Here is a 20904-nt window from a genome sequence, read left to right as displayed (position 1 = left end):
GTCATTCCTGAACTTTGTAATAGGACTTCATACCATATTCAGCCTTGAGTTGATCATAAAATCCCTATTTGAACTCCAGGTCAGGAGCTTTATCCACTGTGCCATCTAGCTGCCCCACCTAGCACACAGCAGGTGCAAAATAAATGCATCTTGAGCTAAGCTGAACTCATAGTATGATGGCTTCATAGTGAGCTCCAGGTCTGCATTGAAGTCGTCTACAGGCCAAACAGACTTGGAGGGAAAGACAATTGAACTCCATTAAGCAACTGATTAGCAAACACAGCTACTTGTTTTTCAAAGATAATTTAGAGCTCAATTTTTTAAGCGTTTTGTATGTATCATGTAAAAATATTTCTCTCATTCTAATGAACTAAAATATAAAGATATTTTGGTTTGAATTTTAAACTTCAGACCCAAGAAGTGCTTGAGCCTTGGGGTGGGGATGGAGGCTCATTGTTATTTTTTTGATGCTATTGTTCAATCATTTCAGTTGTTATCTGATTCTTTTTGACCCCATTTGGGTTTTTCTTGACCAAAATACTAGAGCTGTTTGCCATTTTTTTCTCCAGATCATTTTACAGAGGAGGAAACTGAGGCAAACAGGGTTAAGTGACTTGTCCAGGGTAACACAGCTAGGAAATGTCTGAGGTCAAATTTGAACTTGGGAAGAGGAGTCTTCCTGAATTCAGGCCCCACACTCTATCCAGGAGGAATATGAATTAACAGTTAAACTAATACACGGGGTAAAACATAACTTTTTAAAAAGTAAAATAAATTATCTAAAAATCTAAGTCCACTTTAAAGATTATACTATGGAAGAAACTATAAAGTAGTCAAGTCAAAATTTCAACATCTTGGAATATTCTTTCTCCTAAGATATTTGAAATGTAGAATAAGTCACTTCACCTCAATTGATTCAGGACCTTAGTTTTATATGATCATCGATTTAGAATCAGAAATGGCCTTGAAGGTCTTTTAGTCTGAAACTCTTATTTTGCAGATAAGGAAACTGAGTCCCTTGGAGGTACAGTGACTTGTTCAAAGTCACACAGGCAAATCCCTTCCATCTATAAATCATATGAAATAAATGCAACTAAAATGGTAAAAAAATAAAGCATACTTACCTGTAACAGTATTCAGATACAGTTGCTTTCTGTAAATTCTGAGAACCTTGATCCTATGGCTCTCTTCAAGCTCCAAGCTCAATTTATACCATTCTCCTCCAATAGAACAACCAATCCGGATTGAGGAGAGGAAGGAAAAAAAAGAGTTGAGTTCAGCTAAAAATTTGAACATCATGGATTTTCATGGTCATTATCAATCACAAGATTGGAATGTTATGATTAGAATATATGGGGTCTTTCATTATGGACAATAATAGGTTTATCACATCAAATGAGTATCATTGGCCCAAGAGTTTTAGTAAGCAGATTATTTGCATGTACATACTGGTTGATTTGGAATCAGTTTGGAAATTTTACTCTGTCACTGTCTGCTTTAGTATTACTTAAGTTTCAAGTCAGCACATATGGCTGCTCTTTTTTCTAAACAAAATTTACTTTCAATCTGCTGTATGAGATAATACATGATTCATACTGGAATCTGATCAAACCAACAGCGAGTTTTGATCAAGCCACATAGGATGAATAACAGTCTAGAAAATCAAGAATTTGGTCATCAAAAGGTATATATGGTCCCTAATTCATCTAGAATGAACAGTTGTAGCTGTTTCATAAGCTTATTAATATTTTATAATTAACTAAAATAAAGCAGGCTAACAAGATATATGGGCAGCTAGATGGCACAATGGATAGAGCACTGGCCTGGAGTCAGGAAGCTCTGAGTTTAAATCCAGCCTCAGACACTTACTGGTTGTGTGACCCTGGGCAGTCATTTAACTCTGTTTGCCTCGGTTTCCTCAACTGTAAAATGAGGCAGAGAAAGAAATGGTAAACCACTTCAGTATCTTTGCCAAGAAAGCCATAAATGGGGTCATGAAGAGTTGGACACAACTGAAATGACTAAACAACAACATAAGAAAGGTCACTAAAAATATATTAAGTGCTCACTATGTGCCACATGAAGTGTTAGGGATATATATATATATATATATGAAATATGTGTGTATGTGTAAATACATATTGTATACACACACACACACACACACACATATATAGATAGATAGATAGATAGATAGATAGATAGACAAAAGGTAGTCCCTATTATCAAGGATTCAGACTAAAAGGAGAGACAACATGGAAACAGCTGTGAACAAATAAATTCCATAGAAGATAGGAGTTTTTAAAAAGTAGTAGAGAGAATATAGAATAAAGAATGGAGCAGAATGGAGGAAGTGGGAAGAATGGTGATGGATAGGTTAGATCTTGTATTATAGGATCTAGAGGTTTGTCTTAAAGCTTATTAGAAAGAGGAACCATTATAATAGCATTCTGAGGGATGGAACGGCATTGTCATAGGGAGGCAAGAGAGATTCTTTTGCAAGAGGTGGCATAGATTTAGAGTCTGAAGGGACCTTCAAGGCTAACTCTCTCATTTTATAGATGAGAAACTGAGGCACAGAAAGGTTCCATGATTTTTCTGTGATTACACAGATAGTAAGTATCTGAGGCAGCCTTTGAACCTCTTGCCCAGTCCAAGTCCAGTGCCCTATCCATTAAGCCATGATTTGTTAAGAATGTGGCCTTAGTGGCTGAGAGACTTCTGAAGGGGAGGGTAGTGGAATGTGGTAAGTAAATAATTAGTAATTTGTAAAGATTAGACTCGAGGCATGGGAAATAGGGAAATGTGTGGAGTTTAAGAGAAGGGACTAGCCATGGAGGCTTTTATTTTATTTTCACGTTGAATACTTCATCTTTGTTTTGGAATAGATTGAATAATATAAAATTATGCTTGAACAGATTTATCAAAGCTAAAGAGGAGATCCTTATAAATTCATGAGCCAAAGGCACTTTTGTACTTCAGGGGTGACTATGGGGGTACCTGCAGATTCAAACTCAGTTCTTCCTAACTCCAAATCTACCTTTTTTTTTCCAGAGGGGGGAAGACAGAGCAATTGGGGTTAAGTGACTTGCCCAAGGTCACACAGCTAGTAATTGTGTCAAGTGTCTGAGGCCATATTTGAACTCAGGTCCTCCTGACTCCAGGGCTGGTGCTCTACTCACTGCGCCATCTAACCGCCCCTATATTGGATATTTTTTTGGTTTGTTTTTGGAAGGGGAAGGCAGGGCAATTGGGGTTAAGTGACTTGCCCAAGGTCACGCAGCTAGTAAGTGTGTCAAGTGTCTGAGGCCAAATTTGAACTCAGATCCTCCTGACTCCAGGGCCAGTGCTCTACTCACTGCCCCATCTAGCTGCCCCCAATCCTACCTTTCAATCCACTGTGCCACCTGCCTCTAAGTTTAGTCACTCGTGGTTTGGTTCAGCATGAGGAGAGTGGAAAAGGCAAGATTGAATTAGATATAGACCTCATGTTTTAAAAGAAGAGGGATTCATACATATTAAATGGGGCTTGTATGTCCTTGTCTTGTTTGTCCTTCATTTTTGAAGAAGACTGATGACATCATGGGTGATGTCTTGACTTGTGCATGAATTGGATTTAAGTGAAGCAGAGTTGTGCAAAGTTATCAGCTCCACTCTCTTTTCCTGAATCGTAGAAGTCCAGAGGCAGAACAAAAGTCAAACAAACTAACGATAGTCCAGGATGCAGTAGATGACCTTGGCCTCTTTGATGTCTGACCAAGCTCTAAACACTCCACCTGCTTCAGCTGCCTTCATGGCCATTGGAACAAATTGTTCTTACCCACCCATTCTGCCAGGGAAAGTCTTCACATGCTTGGGGTAGACATTCCCCTAACTCACTGCCATGTTACCTTCAACCTTGTGTAGCCCATCTGCCAAAACAGTTTTACCGGGCTATGGCCACTATACATGCTATAGCTTCTTAGAGCCACAGATGAGAATTGGGTGAATCAGGAGGACATCAAAAGTGGGCAAGCCCTCACACCAGATATAGTAGTCCTCACACTCCATACACTTCCTTGTCTTATCTGCCTATTAGATGATAAACTTTAGCTGGGCAGAGACTGTGCCTTATCTAACCATTACATTTTCCCTGTACCCAACACAATGTTCTGTAAGCAGTGAGCTCTTAGTAAATAAATGTTTGTTAAGTATTGCTGAATGGATAAAGACAGATTTTGCCAGATGCCTATTTTTTATCCCTACAACTGCATAAATGCAACTTATCATCATCAATCCCATCAGCACTATGGAATGCATGGAGATAACAATGCTTTTGCATTTCACAATGGAGAAGGGTCTCCTCATTTGCAAGGCAGGGGAAAAGGAGGGAAAATAAGGCAGTAAGATTACTATTACTTCCTGTAGGGAAGGGGTTGAATTAAACAGTCTCTGAAGTCTCTTTTACTTCTATATCTATGATTCTGTGTTCCTAAGATTATTAAGTAGAAGTCTTCTCTCATTAAAACATGGAAGCTATACCAAGAATATAAGCAATTATATACTTTGCATATTATATACTAATTTTAAACTGAGTAAACTATACTAAGTATAAGGCATTGTGTACTTTGCCATATAAAGGATTTTCACTCTACAGTAGCTAGCTACAAAGATTACTAAATTGCAAAAGTTTAAAAACCTTTTTTTTTAAAAAAGATTACTATGTATATAATGTATACAATAATATAGGATGGTTTCTATAATTCATCAGTTTGTCAGAATGTAATAGATTTCAAAATTTGGAATGCAGAGTATAAGGAATAATTATTAAGAAAAACTGTTGAGACAAAGTCACATTGAAAATTTAAAAAAAAAAAGTTACTGTCCAGTGGAAACAAAGCCAGGTCCTCATCTCTAGGTATACCATTAAGCAGTTTACTCCCAGTACCTTTGCACTAGTGACCACTAATTCATACCCTTTTAAAAGCACTAATAAATTACTTGGAACTTATGAATGAGTACAGAGCATGCTTTCCACATCAAATGTGACAGATTTGTACTGCTGAAGTCAGTGATGTAAGAGAAGGAACTTTGTAGCCTTGTGTTATTCACCTCAGTCCTTTGAAAGTCTTGAGTTTTTGAAAGAGAAGGAGGCAGCTATGTACTTGGCAAGAATTTTCTACAGAAGGTTTTCCACTCAGTGGCATTAAGTCATCTCAGCAACTGGGTAGGAAGCCGAGCCCTTTAAATATATTAAGCACTGATAGTTTTCCAGGCTTTGATGAGCAACAACATAAGAGCACTGTGACTTTTACTTTGCAGCTTCCTGAATCACAGAGACTTTGTTTTTAATTATTTCTCTGCTTGAAATATGGTGTTTTACATAAGGTAACAGCTATGTGATGCCAAAAGAACTAATTACAAAATTTTTAAAAGTCAATTGAATCATTATTTTTGACCCTAAGTAGTTTTGACCAAATTGACTTAATTTTCTTAAAATGTTTAATTGTTTTTCCTGAATAACAGCATAATATAATGGGTAGAGAGTGGCCTCAGAGCCAGGAAAACCTGAGTTTGGGTTCCCCACCCCACCCCTGAAACATACAGGCTGTGCAAGTCATATAACTTCTCACTATTCTAGGTAACTCTCTTAGACTATAAGTTATAGAACTGTATAATTATAACTTACAGTGCTGATTGGCATTGAGGGAAAGACCTGAAGTCCCCATACTTATGAGATTAGAAGTTCAGTCCCTATCCTATTTTTAAAGTGACTTCAAATCATTTGACTTCAAAAACATAATTAACCAAATTTAACATTTGTTTTGATATCTTATAAAGCCAAGTATTTTCTACATATGTTTTTTTCTTCTTGTTGTTTATAAATGTAAATGCTGTATTTTCTATGGTATTTAGCAATTTCATGAGTGTGTATTTCACATGAAACTAAATACTCACTCAATCACCAAAGTTAGAAAAGCTTCCTTTGAAGTATCAGGGATTGTGGTTCTGGACATGTTGTTGGCATATTTGTTCTTTCATCCCAGGATCCAAGGGCTTACTCACTTGCCTAAGCTAACATGAAGGAAAAACAATCTTGTTTTTCCATCTGCAAAAGAAGGTATTATTTCCCTCATTCTTACCACACACAGAGATCGATAAATTAATTACAAAGAATATCTTTGTGATATAACTGCTAAATTTACATACAAATTTAATCATGCTTACTTAATGAAGTAAGCAACTTCTTCAAGGATCTGTAATTTCATTGGTGAGACAACTTCCTTTACAGATACATATTATAACTCCTTCTGTCTCTTCATGGATGGGATGGTTTTTCTTCTATGGCACATAATAAAAATAATAACAATAATTATTATGTATTTATATATTTAATCATTAAATGTGTTATTTACTATTATTATTGTTGTAATTCAGTATCCTGTGACAAACCTTATGATGAAAATATTCAAATTTAGGGGGCAGGTAAGTGGCATAGGGGATAAAGTACTAAACTGGAGTCAGGATGTGAGTTCAAATCTAGCCTCAGACATTTACTGGCTGTGTGACCCTAGGCAAGTCACTTAATCTTTGCCTGCTCTGGTTTCTATCATTGTAAAATGGGGATAATAATAGCATCTAACTCCCAGGGTTGTTGTCATGAGAACCAAGTGAAATAATAATTGTAAAGTACTTACCACAGTGCCTGGCACCTACTAGGAAATGTATAAATGTTAGTGATTGTCATTATTATTATTATAATTGTTATTATTATTATTAATGTAGGCAGATAGTCTGTCTTGAGTCCCATACTTAAAACCTTTCTAACAGGGCTTTGATAGGTTACACTTTCCTAGCATCACCTTCAAGGACCTAGGGCATGGGGGATATGAATGTAATAGAACGTGTTTGTGCCAAAAGAAATGATGAAGGATTCCAGAGAACCCTGGGAAGAATCAGATGAACTGATTCAAAGTGAAGTGAGCAGAATCAGGAGAATAATGTATACAAGAAAAACCACATTATAAAGACAAACAGCTTTGAAAGACTGGACCAATCATGTTTCCATGGACCATGAAATAGGCTACCCAACTTTTGACAGGGAGATAATAGACTCAAAGTACAGATGGAGTCATATTAGATGTATTTTCTTTAGACAGGAACAATGCAGGAATTCATTTTCCTTGAGTGTGAAAATTTGAAGAATTTTGTTTTTCTTCTTCATTGGTGGAGGGCAGGAAGAGAGGGAAAGCAAATTGATTTTGGCTAATTTTTAAAGTGAATTCAGGGTACCTTCCATGCCATGATAAGGCAACGGAGTAAGGTGATAGTGCTAAATATGTATGTAGTAGTGATAATAATAACAGAAATAATGATGATAACTATACCCATAAATAAATATATAATTATATATGTGAATACATACATATGTATATATGTATATGAACATCTGTATATGTGTATATATGTATTGTATGTGTGTAATGTATAATAACAAAACACACTGGGCATTTCCATTGTCTGCTGAATGATTTAATGAATCTCTCTAGGAAATATAATTTTAGTCCAAGATTACTTTATGTTTTATGTGCCATGGACTTCGGAGGCAGTCTGGTAAAGCCTATGGTTTTTTTTTTTTCTGAATGATATTTTTAAATGAATAAAATGAAATGATAAGATTAAAAAGACAAAACATTGTATTAAAATACAGTAATCAAAATATTAATTTAAAAAATTCAAGGACCCAGCCTAAGAACTCCTATTTTAGATTAAAGATTGGTTGCAATTAAATCATAATAAAATTATCTAAAATCATGGCAAATCTTTTTGCTACAAAGGTCTGAAAGGAGATACAATAACACTTCATTGATGGGGCATTGTTGAGGACTGAGGCATATTTCCAAGATGATGGGAGTGCATGCCTGTATGAATTCAAAACATTAGCTCTTGATGGAAATCTTTCCAAAATATTCCACACTTTTTATTTCTGGTCTTCTTAAGTAGTGGATATTTAACATGTTTCTGTTTGTTTGTTTTATCATTTGTTGATCACTCATAATCAACATTATGAATCTCAGTTATTGGGCCATGTTGTAATATTTCAAGAGTCAGATATTTACAGAGTCCTTCCTGGGTCTCCTGGTGATCTTGGGTCTGCTTTTTATAACTTGTCAACCACCTCCCTTGTTATCAGCAAGTCATCTGTCACTTGTTGTTGTTTTCAAATAGGCTTGTTTTTTGCAGTTACACCACTTTAGAATTTGATGCTTCTAATTGAAAGTGAACTGGAAAATTCACTTGTAAGAAATGTGAATGAAACAAGATCTAATAAACTCTGAATTCCGAGGGACCCTGCAAGTATTGTAAGTAGGGCTCATGAGCTATAGCATGTGCTTTATGAAATCCTTTTGGTTCTTTAAAAGTCATGTTTACTTCCTTCCTGTTTCCCAAATCTAGGCAGCTAGTTGATGCAGTAGGTAGAGTGCTGAACATAGAATCAGGAAGACTACGCGTTCAAATTTGGCCTAAGACACTTACTAGCTATGTGACTCTGCCAAGACATTTAATCTCTCTCTGCCTCAGTTCCTCCTCTGCTATATGGGGATAATAATGGCACCTACCACCCAGTATTGTTATGAGGATAAAATAAGACGATATTTGTAAAGCGCTTCACACACCTTAAATTGCTATATAAATGCTAGCTTTTATTATTATTAGTTAAGATTGCTTAACAAGTTGTAGCTTTAGAGAACATGAGGAAACGAAAGACCAGAGAAGTTAAATGATTTGGAAAAGGTCACACAAAAAGTGACAAAGACAAGTTTTGAATTCAGGACTCAAATTTGACTTTGAATCCAGGGTTCTTTCTGCTGTACCATGGCTAAGATGTGCTTGTGTTCCAAAGGCCCATTTATCAGCTATATGTATTCTGCTGACAATTCATTTACCCTTAAAAGTATGCCAAATAAGATTTTCTAAGAGAATGCCAATTGGTTAAGGTATCATCACCATTATTACAGCAGATACTAATGATTTTGGTTTGCCATGGTCCACCCTCTTAATTTCTTTAATTTATAAACAAATCAAAAATACTGTATCAAAATGCTATATCATTTATTCAATGATGTAGATATTATTGGGTCTTTTTTGGTAGCTAAGTCGAATGGCTCAATTTTGCTACCGTCCGTATGTTTGGTCTTATATAGAAATGATCTACATGAAGAGATATTGTGGAAAATATGGAAATATATCACCATCACCCAATTATTACTATATTTGACTCCTTCCTTTTAGGTCAAATTCTTGATAAAAGAATAAAGACAAACATGGTATAAAAGCTATATTTGATTATCTATAGACAGAATTCATTTTTTATGGAAATGTGTTATTGTTGGTCAGATTTGTCATATGAGCTGAAAGATGTGCTGTCACTGCAGCCCTTGAAAGCATAGGAATAGATCTCTTGTTGATCTTTGGTTCTCAGGTAGGACCAATGACGTCACAATGGTGACATCTTGACCGTATGAGTATGCAAGCTTCTCAGTATCCCAAAACTTGATTTCTTTTTAGCACTTACTAGTATCTTATTTTTTTTCCAATTACATGTAAAGATAGTTTTCAACATTCATTTTTTGAACAATTTTGAGTTCTAAATTTTTCTCCCTCTCTCCCCTATCCCCTCCCTAAGATAGGAAGCAATTCCATATAGGTTATACAGGTACAGTCATATTAAACATATTTTCACATTAGTCATGATGTAAAGAAGAATTAGAACTAATGGGAGGAACCACAACAAAGAAGAAGCAAAACAAAAGATCAAAAGAAAAGGTGAACAAATAGTATGCCTCCATCTGCGTTCAGACTCCAAAGTTCTTTCTCTGGATGAGGATAGCATTTTCCATCGTGAGTCTTTCGTAGTTGTCTTAGATCCTTGCATTGCTGAGAAGAGCTAAGTCTATCAAAGTCAGTCATCACACAATGTGGTTGTTATTGTGTACAATGTTCTCCTGGTTCTGCTCATTTCACTCCAGGTTTTTCTGAAGTCCACTTGCTCATCATTTCTTATAGCACAATAGTATTTCATTACATTCATATACCACAACTTGTTCAGCCATTCCCCAGGTGAGGGGCATCCCCTCAGTTTCCAGTTCTTGGCCACCACAAAAAGAGCTGCTATAAATACTTTTATACAATGGGTCCTTTTCCCATTTTTATGATCTCTTTGAGGTACAGACCTAGAAGTAATATTGCTGGGTGAAAGGGTATGCACAGCTTTATAGCCCTTTGGGCATAGTTCAAATTGATCTCCAGAATGGTTGGATCAGTAAAAACTGACTTCTTAATTTCTTTTGTCAGGGATCCCCTTTGGCAGTCTGATGAAGCCTATCAATCCCTCAGAATAATGTTGTTAAATGCATAAAGTTAAATATGTAGAATTATAAAGGAAAGCAATTATGTTGAAGTAAGCATCACAATATTTTTTTAAAAGTTCATAGAGCCCAAGTTAAGAAAATTCTATCTATCAGGATCCTTTCCTGATCCCCCTTAATAGTAACGCCTTCCCTTTGTTAATTTTCCGTAATTTATTCTATGTCTTGTTTATGCATAGTTGTGGGTTGTCTTTCTCATGAGACTGTGAGCTTCCTAAGAGCAGGACTATCTTTTGTCTTTCTCTGTATCCCCAGCACTTAACATAGGTCTAGGCACATGTTGTTGTTTGTTGTTATTCAGTTATTTCAGTCATATCTGACTTTTTATGACTCCATTTGGGGTTTTCTTGGCAAAGATCCTGGAGTAGTTTTCCATTTCCTTCTCCCTCTCATTTTACAGATGTGTAAACTGAGACAAACAAGATTAAGTGACATGCCCAGGGTCACACAGCTAGTAAGTGTCTGAGGCCACATTTGAATTTGGGTCTTCCTGACTCCGCCCCAGTATTCTACCCAGTGCACCACCTAGCTGCCCTGCCTGGCACATAGTAGGTGCTTAATTAGTGTTTACTAACTGGATAACTTACAATGTGACGAACAAAACAGTTTTGTGAGGCAAGGAAGGGAGAGTTACTTCAGAAGCATCAGCAATCCAAGCATCATGTCCCATACATTTTAGATCCATAAGCAATTCTAGCACAGTTCAGAGTTCAGCCCTGGACAAAGCTTCTCACTTCTCCACATCCATGCACATGTGTGTGTCTCAAAAACAATCCCCAAAAAAGCCAAAAAGAGGCCTTTGTCAATTACAAATAGCATGTCTGCAATAGTATAAACAATCACAGAAGGAATTTATATAGCTTGTAATTTAAAAGTCCTGCTTGTGTTTGCTTAATTAGATGGCAGGGAATTTTCAGTAAGTGAGATTACATGTAGATGGATGGTATTTTGTTTGGGGGATAATTAACAAGTAATGAAGAGAGTGAGAAAGGTGCATTTGTCAAAATGTGTATTTTTCTTTGTCTATTAGTACCCAATTTTTATTGCTGAAGGAGTGGACAAAGTTCTTTCCCACATAATATAGATTTGAATCTTTGAAGCCATTGATTCCTGATGTAAGTGTTAATGATCTCCAAACTTAGAATGTAAGTAAGTACCTCGCCAGTGAGGATTGCTTCTGTCATCATATTTGTATGTTTAGTGATTAATACTAGCACATAAGAGGTAGTGAAGGAATGTTTAATTCATTAATTGATTGATAGAAGAATTTCAGCAGTTACCCTAGCACAGAGAGAGGGATGAGAGACATGGTACAGTGTGTACAGTGGGAAAAAAAAAATTGGATTTGATATCAGAAGACCTGAGTCCGAATTCCAGCTGAGCAGCTCAATATTCTTATGATGTTGAGCCAGGCTCTTAATTTCTCTAAGATTCAGTTTCCTCATTCATTCAGCTGTGGCTATTGTTCAGTCATTTCAGTCATATCTAATTTTTTATGAAGTTGGAGTTTTCTTGGCAAAGGTACTGGAGCGCTTTGCCGTTTCTTTCTCCAGCTTATTTTACAGAAGAGGAAACTGAGGCAAACAGGGTGAAGTGACTCGCCCAGGGTCACACAGCTAGTAAGGGTCTGAGACCAGATTTGAACTCAGGAAGACTCATCTTCTTGACTCCAGGCCAGGCACTCTATCCACTGTACCACCTACCTGTTCCCATTCATTCAACTAGAATTTATTGAACACTTGTGTTGAAGATAAAAGGTGAATTTTTTTAAAATAGTCTTTGCCCTCGAGGAGCTTCCATTCAACTAGATTTTTCATTCTTTTGTAAAATGAGGAAATTAAGTAGACTAGGTGACCTTTAAGATCTCTTAGAGACCTAAATTCTATGAATTGTGCAAAGTAGGTACTTGAAAATTGCTTGTTGAATGAATGAATAAAGGGGAATTTCTGGACTTACCTCAGAGTTAAGGTTGGAAAAATGATAGGAAAAAGGAACACAGTGTTGTTATTTTTAAGTTTTAGATCATCATTTAAATGACATGTGGTTAGGAAAATTACACTTCCTCTAGAAAGGAAAGTCAGAGTTTCATTTAAAAACAGAATCTGAGATTACAGGCCAGCTCAGTATCTGAACTAATGGGAAAGAATCATTGTGTGGATAACCAAGAAATTATTTACAATTGACTTTGCAGTGCACATGATATGATTATATTTGAAGAGGTAGGTTTTGTTTAAAATGGTCAGTAATAAAACTAGTTCGAGGTCTCAATAGCAGGAAGAAACATAACATTTAAAGGATGCTGCCATAAACATCAAGAAGTGAGTGCTCCAGAGTTGACTAAAACATTTTAATCTGAGTGAAGAAAATCTAGGTGGCCATAGAATTTCAGAGCAGGTGGGAGAAGCCTTAATGACTGTCCTGTCCAACCCTTTCATTTTATTGATTATGAAACTCAGCCTAATGAGGCTTAATCAGAGTTATAAATGAACAGTCTAACATCACAGAGCTAGTTAAAGACAAATGTAGAATTGGAAAAATCCAGATCTCCTAATTCCCAAACCAGTACATATAACAGTAAAGATATAGCTATAGATAGATATACATACATACCATATATTATGTACATGCGTATATATGTATGTATGTACATATACACATGTGTGTATACATGTGTGTACACGTGTATACACACATATGTGTCTATGTATGTGTATTAGCTAGGTGGCACAGTGGATAGACATGGGACCTGGAGTCAGGATACTAGGCAAGTCACTTAACCTGTTTACTTTAGTTTCCTTGTCTGTAAAATGAGGTGGGGAAGGAAATGGTAAACCACTTCAGGATCTTTGTCAAGAAAACCCCGAATGGGGTATGACTGAACAACAAAAATGTGTATATGTATATTTATACACACATATACATACACACATACGTATGCATTTATGTGTATATGCACATATGTGTATATGCATATATAACATGCACAAACATACATATATGTGCATTGTTATATGTACATATGTGTATATATAAATATATGTGTACTTGTATTGTGTATATACATATATACACACAAATATATGTGAATGTAACTTTTTCATAATGCTAGTTTTGGGGACAGGACTAATCTTTCCAGCTAATCCTAATATGAAGCTTCAGTTGCATACAGACGTTATGTTTTGGAGAATGTGATCTGATCCTCAGGAGATTCAAATGATAATGAAGAAACATTTCAGAGTTATATATCATTAGTGAATATTTAATTTGCTACCTTGTTTTTAAAGATGAAGAAACTAGGGCCGAGAAAAGAAAGGTAATTTTCCCAGAGTCAAACAAGAATCAAGAAGCAAAGCCAGGATCATGCCTAGGTTCCCTCTGATTCTAAATCTAGGGTAGTTCTGGTTTAAATAGATCTGCCATTTCCTCTTTTTAAATTTCATTTTATTTTTTATTTGAAATTCTTTACTATATCTCCTAAGTAGTGCAGAGTCACTTGATATAAATGATAACATTAATGTTCACTACATCCCTGAAAAGTATAAGGTATAAGTAAAACCAGAATCATGCATATCTTGTACTTGACAGACTTTTCCTACCCCCAGGTTGTAATAGTAGTATGTGTCCTAAGTATAAGTACAAGTATAAGGTCAGTCACAGTCAAGTCCTTTCTCAATAAACTCTGCAAAGGTTCTATCATTTTCATCATATTATACTTTTATCTGTCTATCTTGGTAATGGGTAGTTTATCAAAAATTATATTTCCAAGGCACAGGGGAGGATGACAAAACAGAGAAAAAGACATCTAGCAATAGCATTCAAACCATGTGGTTGATCTTAGGCTCTCCATCCTGGCTGCCAGATGAAGTTTCAGCCTCTAACATCCTGTGCTTGTACTGACTTGTACTTAGACAATGCTATACACTCTGGAATTTTGTCTGTCAGAGAATCTATTAGTACAGGCTTTATGTAACATCATATTGGATTATTTATTGAACTAGGTCCACAAAGACGTGCAACCATGGATTGTTGAGACAGTAAAGTGAATTCCTTGCAGAAGGAACTTCTTTTCATTTTGTCTCTGTATCCTTGGAAGCCAGCACAATTCATTTTCTGTACAAAGAAAACACATAGTAAATGCTTGTTGGATTGGCTTTGGAAATACTTTTGTTTTAGTTAATGTTGCATTCTTAGTGGCTATGCCAATAGAATGTGAGTTCTACAGGTTTAACCAAGATGAAAATCTGTCATATCACAAAAAGCCTAATTGAATTTGGATAGGCTCATCCCCAGAAGTTTGGCCCAATAGGTGATGTGATTGTTCAACCATAGCCAATTCATGAAATATGGAGGAGTTATAAACTACATTGGAGGATGGAATGTCCACACCAGTGAAATAGTAATAATAATAATTCATAGCTATATGTCCCTTTAAGTTTTACAATGCCCTTTTCATACAACAAAATTTTAAGGTCAACAGTGTCAGTATTACTATCCTCAGGACCTTTCCAAATATCAAAGATTATTGTACTGTCTCGGTTTGAGTTCTCCCAGTATAGTGTCCATATCTTATACCATCCTCTACCTCTTGGAATAAAGAAAAAAAACCCAAAGATATGACTTTGAAAAGTTCATTTGGTGAATTCTCTAATTTTTTTTTTACTAACTCTAACTCCTGGGGCACACTATGTACCCAACTCTCTCATTGTTGTGTGTTTTAAATTTTTAAAAATTGAACGCTTCCTTGAAATTATTATTTGGAAAAAAAATCTCACACAACAGAGAATATGTTACAAAAGTAAAAATATTCTAAAAGAGGACAAAATATGAGTCTAACAAGCTTTCCCATATCTTTTGTTAGTGTTGCAGTATTTATTAGGTTAGATCCTATGGAATTCTCTTGGGAGGCTTGAAGTAGAATGGAAACTCCTGATCCTACATAATTCAGGTCATTTTGAACTATAAGACTACAAAAAGAAAAATTAAAACCATAATCCAGTGCTCAGAATCCAATGATTATGAGTTGAATCCTTCTAAGACCTCAATCTGTCTTTTATTTCATGAGCAATTCTTTCATTTTGAAACTGAGACCTCAGTTTCATTTGTAACTGAGCCTACATGGCAGGAATGGACTGACTATTTTCAACTAATTAACTGGTCAATTGAATAAAGTGACCAATTCAATCCTGTCTCCCCCCTCCCCACTCCCACCATCCCCAGTGATTTGAGTTATTGCTTCCCTGAATTTCACAGACTCACAAATTGAATTTGTCTTTGTGTTGATTCAGTGGAGCTGTGACCTAGGAATTAGTGGCTCACCACAGCTAGTTCCATGTAATCTATCTGGATGTGTAGTTGCCTTACCAATATTGCCTTGATCTGAATAAGTTGTTAAAATGACCAGCAGTAGAGTGTAATGACCTTTTTTGCTAGGTTTAATCTAGTCTGATCCGCATCATTAATTCTTGAACTGTACCCCCTCTTCCTTGCATTGTGGACTAAATATTCTCACACTGTTGATGAACCAGCAAATACTTTCCTTTTGGTTTTTAACCTTAGTCTTCACAACAAACAACCCAATGGTGGTGTTTCCCCTCAGACTGTTGTCATTATCTCTCATCCAGCATGAATTAGCATAATGTATTCTGCTTCCTGAGTCAACCGAATGCTAATGAAAACCAGAATCATGCATATCTTGTACTTGACAGACTTTTCCTAGCCCCAGGTTGTAATAGTAGTATGTGTCCTGAGACGCACACATTTCCAATATGGAAATGAAAATCCCTTGCTTAACAATAAATGACTCATTAAAAATCTACATGTCTTTGAGAATACAGAGAACCAACAAATAGTTCCCACCTGTGTTTTAGAAGAGGCTCAGTTTGGAAAAAGCTCAGCTTATTTAAAATGAGCATCCAAAGGAAATGTTTCAAAGCTGTGGGCTCATGTCCACCAGAAAGTATGTTTCTGGGGAAATCTGGAAAAGGCATTAATTTATTGCTTTGTGGGAAAATAATGTCATTAGGTTTTGCCTCCCCACCCTTCCCTAGTCACCCTCAAAGAGGAAAAAAAAATCAGAAAATTTGAAAGTTCACAGACAACCTGGGACTTGTGGAAAGTAAGACTTTGGCAGCAGTTGGCAGATTCCTTAGGAACACATTAAATACTTGTGGGGAAAGCATTGCTTGCATCCATCCCTTGCTCAGTTGAAATGGGGCAGAGGGGTATAATTGAAACAAAATTGAAACCTGCATGTCAGGACAGGTGACAGGTCCCCTTTTCAACTCTAAATTTCTCTTATTCTATCTGCCATATCTCTTTCCCACAGCTCTGGAGGAGTAGTGTGGTATTTTACAGGGCTAGAATGGAAAGGGTATGAACATTTTTAGTTCATACTTATCTTTTGACAGTGTTAATTCTTACACTGTGAAATCATTATCAGCAAATAGGTTTGTGGTCCTCTTTTTTCCTCCCCTTAAAAACAATTAGAGGCTATGTTGGGTAATGGATTGAGATCTGAATTGGGAGTCAAAAGACCTAGGTTCAAATCTTGCCACTGATACATGCACTGTGGCACTGTGACCCAAGGCAAATAAGTAGTTCTCTAAGAATATAAATTGCAGATCAGGTATAGATCTGCATTAGGTAGAGAGAGTTTCCTAACTAGGAGTTTTCTGTAGCAAGAAAATCATAGATTCATTCCAAAAATAATAATAAAAACAACATTATAACAGCATTCACTCAAACAAATCATCACTTCTTCACACAATTAATATGTCCTTCAAGTTGCTGAAGAAATACAATTACCTAGTGATCCTGATGATGCTGGGTTAATCCTTGGGTAGTAGTCAACCAGTAAAGAAGCATTTATTAAGCACCTATTTTATACCAGACACTGAGCACTGAGGATAAAAAAAAAAATCTCTGCTCTCAAGGAGTTTATGATCTAAGGGAGATAATATGCAAACTACATACAAATAAGATGTGTGCAATATAAATTGGAGATGGTCAACAAAAGGAAGACCCTACCATTAAGGGGGATTGGGAAAGGCTTCTTGCAGGTGAACAATCCATCACCAGAACTGTGATTGAAGTCTTGCCAGCTGTATAGAACCTGCTAGAGCTTCAGTCCCCCAACACTTCTTACAAAACCAGGGTCACTGACTGACCTTCATGCCAAGATTTCAGGGCATAAAACAGTACAAAGCCACATCCTTGGATGTAAAGTAATGTCCTATAAAGGAATTATATAAAAATTGAAGCGGGGAGGGTTAGAGTGTTAGCTTTAAAATACTCCTAGCAAGTGTAATATATACTTTTATGTAATATATAACTCATATGGCCTAATTTTAATAACACCTATAAGGATAATAAGCACAGTCTTGAAAATTCTTAGTGAATGGTCCCTTTGGTGATATCTGATTTCATCAATATGCGTAAAACCACAAAAGTTGCAGATTATAATAAGTTAGTGAATAAGTAAACCAATAGAAATGGTGCAATCATTAAGTAGAAAGGGTATTTTTATAATGAAATAAATCTGGGCCTTAAAAAATTGATTATTCAAGTAAAGCAGCAAGTGATAACAACCTTAACTACCACAGACCTATGTGATGTTTGTCATAGAATGAAATAGGAGCTAAATGTTGAGTCCAGAGACCCAGGTTTCAAATTCAGGTTCTATAACTTAGCTGTAGGAACTTGGGCATTTGTATAACCTCTCTGATCTTTAATCCCATTATCTGTGAAATGGGGATAATAATACTATATGCACCATTAGATTTTTGGGAAGCTCAATTAAGAGGTATAACTTTACTATATGAATATCAACCATTATTATTCAATCGTATTGTAAATGTTTTCCTTTGCAATAAAAGGTTTTATACTATTTCACTGCCTAAATGAGGCAGAATATACTAGTGTTGCAAAAAGATCTTCTTACCACTGTACTAAGTGCTTTACAAATGTGATCTTATGTGATCTTCACAACAACCCCGAAAGGTAGATGCTATTATCAACCCCATTTTGCAATTAGAGAAACTGAGGCAGATAGTGGTTAAATGACTTGGCCAGGGTCACACAGCTAGTAAATATCAGAGGTCACATTTGAACTCAGATCTTGTCTTTTTCCCCTTGATTCTCACTGCCCTCAATGTATTTTTAAAATAAGAGACAAGGGCTGAATTTTTCATGACTAAACAAATTTTGGGGGGAAGGGGGAAGTGATTAATTCTTATTTATAGTACTTCTATTTTAGCTTATCGTAGCAACTCTCAAGAGGCAGATTTCAAGTCAAGAATCTTGCTTCCTTTGGTGTCAGAAATCATATGACTGAAGTTCTAATGAGTTCTGATAGGTTTGTAGATATTGTTATATAATGTATTCCTGAGGAAGACTGTACACTTGACTTTCAAGTGCATTCTGGGCTTAAAGACTTTTTAGAGCTAGAAGGAACATTGGAGTTCACATACTCTTATCTCTCGTTTTATAGATGAAGAAATCAAGCTCCAAAGAAGTTGCATGTGAGTTAGTAATAAGTTTACTTTATTTTTTGTTGAGTTTTTTTTCTTTAGATCACCTAAGTGTTCTAATGTATCCCTCAATTTCCCATCCCCATAAAAATGCCTCTTTTAAAAAAGAATAAAAAGAGAAGATGATGCCTCAAAAGTTACGGACATATCAAATGAGTCGCACATTATATGTAACATACCCCAACTCTGCAAAGAAATGAACATTTTAATGACCCTAGAATAACTTGCTATTTAGGATCACATAGAAAAAAAAACTCTGTATAGATTTAAAGTATTGTGGTGACTACACTATGTATGGCAATTTTCCTTGTGTCGTCAAGAAATCATTATTTCAAGTAGGGAAGAATCCTGTTCTCCTTTTCTATTTCCAGCAAGTGTCTCATGTCAGATGTGGTAAATCATATCATTGATTTTCATTTCTTTTCTGAAAAGTTTCTATATTAAAACCATTAAAAGAATAAAAATAAATAAGATTTGGAGAGTTTATAAGGTCCTCCAGTGCGCAAATATGCTTTAATTTGAGTTTAGTAAGAAGATATAAGAGCTGACTAACTGATGGAACCTTCTAACAAAAGCTGATTGGAATAGCCAGATTGAAGCAAGTTATCAGTTTCTTAATGGCCATTTTAATTATGTTATCTTTGATCCGTTTTGCAGTTTGTTTCCAAATGTTTTCTTTTCATTGGCTTTGAATGTGTGCATAGGTGGTACCAGATCTAAGTAAATTGAGAAACAAAAGACTGACTTCTTGACTTTCTAAATTACTAACATTTCATCTTTCAATACAGTCAAATAATTCAATTCAGCAAACATTTGTGTGTCTTCTATGTTGTGCTATAAACAATATTGAGTACAAGGTGATACAAAGACAAAAATGAAAAAAATCCCGTACTTCAATGGTTTTTGTTCTGCCTGGGGCATGCAACAAGTAACTAGGTAAAGAAACATGAAATGATTTGGGGGCAGGGAAGGAAAGAGGAGAGAGAATGAGGGGAAAGCTAACAACTTTGCTATGCACAGAAAAAAGCTGAGAGGGTTGTTTACATGTTGTTTTCAAATTTTTTATTTATTTTAAGCGTTCTTTTCTTTTTAAATTTTGAGTTCCATATTGTTTCCCTTCCTCTACCCCACCGCTGGTCACTGAGAAAGTAAACAATATGTCAATTATACATGTGAAATCATGCAAAACCTGTTTGCATACTAGCTGTATTGAAAAAAAAGCAAAAAGATAAAAATAAAGCAAGAAAATTATACTTCAATTTGCACTTAGAGTTCATCAGTTCTCACTCTGGAGGTGGCTAGCATTTTTTCATCATGAGTCCTTTGCAATTATCTTGAATCATTGTATTGATCAGAGCAGCCAAGTCTTTTACAGTTGGTCATCATCACAACATTATTGCTGCTGTGCACAATGATTTCCCCATTCTTCTCATTTCACTTTACATCAGTTCAGATGGGTCTTGCCATATTTTTTCTGAATTCACCCCCCTCATCATTTCTTATATCACAATAGTGCTCCATCATAATCGTATGCCATGACATGTTCAGCCGTTCCCCAATTAATGAGCATCCCATCAATTTCCAGTTCTTTGCCACAACAAAAAGAGGTGCTATAAATATTTTTGTAGCGATAGATCCTTTTCCATTTTTCTTTGATCTCTTTGGGGTACAGACCTCGTAGGGGTTTTGCTGAATCAAAGGACATGCACAGTTTGATATACCTTTGAGTGTAGTTCCAGATTGTTCTCCACAATGACTGGACCAGTTCACCAGTTCACTAATCCACAGGTCATTAATGTACCTTTTTTCTTTCATCCCCTCCAACATTTATCATTTCTGATAGATTCGAGGTGGTACCTCAGAGTTATTTTAATTTGCCTTTCTGTACTCAACAGTGACTTAGAGTATTTTTTCATTTGACTATTGGTAACTTTAATTTCTTCTTCTGAAAATCACCTGTTCATATC

General features: G+C 35.8%; 1 protein-coding gene across 1 annotated transcript in view; it reads left to right on the top strand.

The window, feature by feature from the left end:
- The window catches only part of ARHGAP6 (Rho GTPase activating protein 6), a 330900-nt gene that overhangs the window by 158515 nt on the left and 151481 nt on the right, over positions 1 to 20904 (top strand). The gene's annotated exons all lie outside the window — the stretch shown is intronic.

The sequence above is a fragment of the Trichosurus vulpecula genome, chromosome 2 (assembly GCF_011100635.1).
Source record: "Trichosurus vulpecula isolate mTriVul1 chromosome 2, mTriVul1.pri, whole genome shotgun sequence".
In the NCBI taxonomy this organism is placed as follows: Eukaryota; Metazoa; Chordata; class Mammalia; order Diprotodontia; family Phalangeridae; genus Trichosurus; species Trichosurus vulpecula.
The sequence above is the reverse complement of the archived record's forward strand: the minus strand, read 5'-3'. Positions and strand labels throughout refer to the sequence as shown.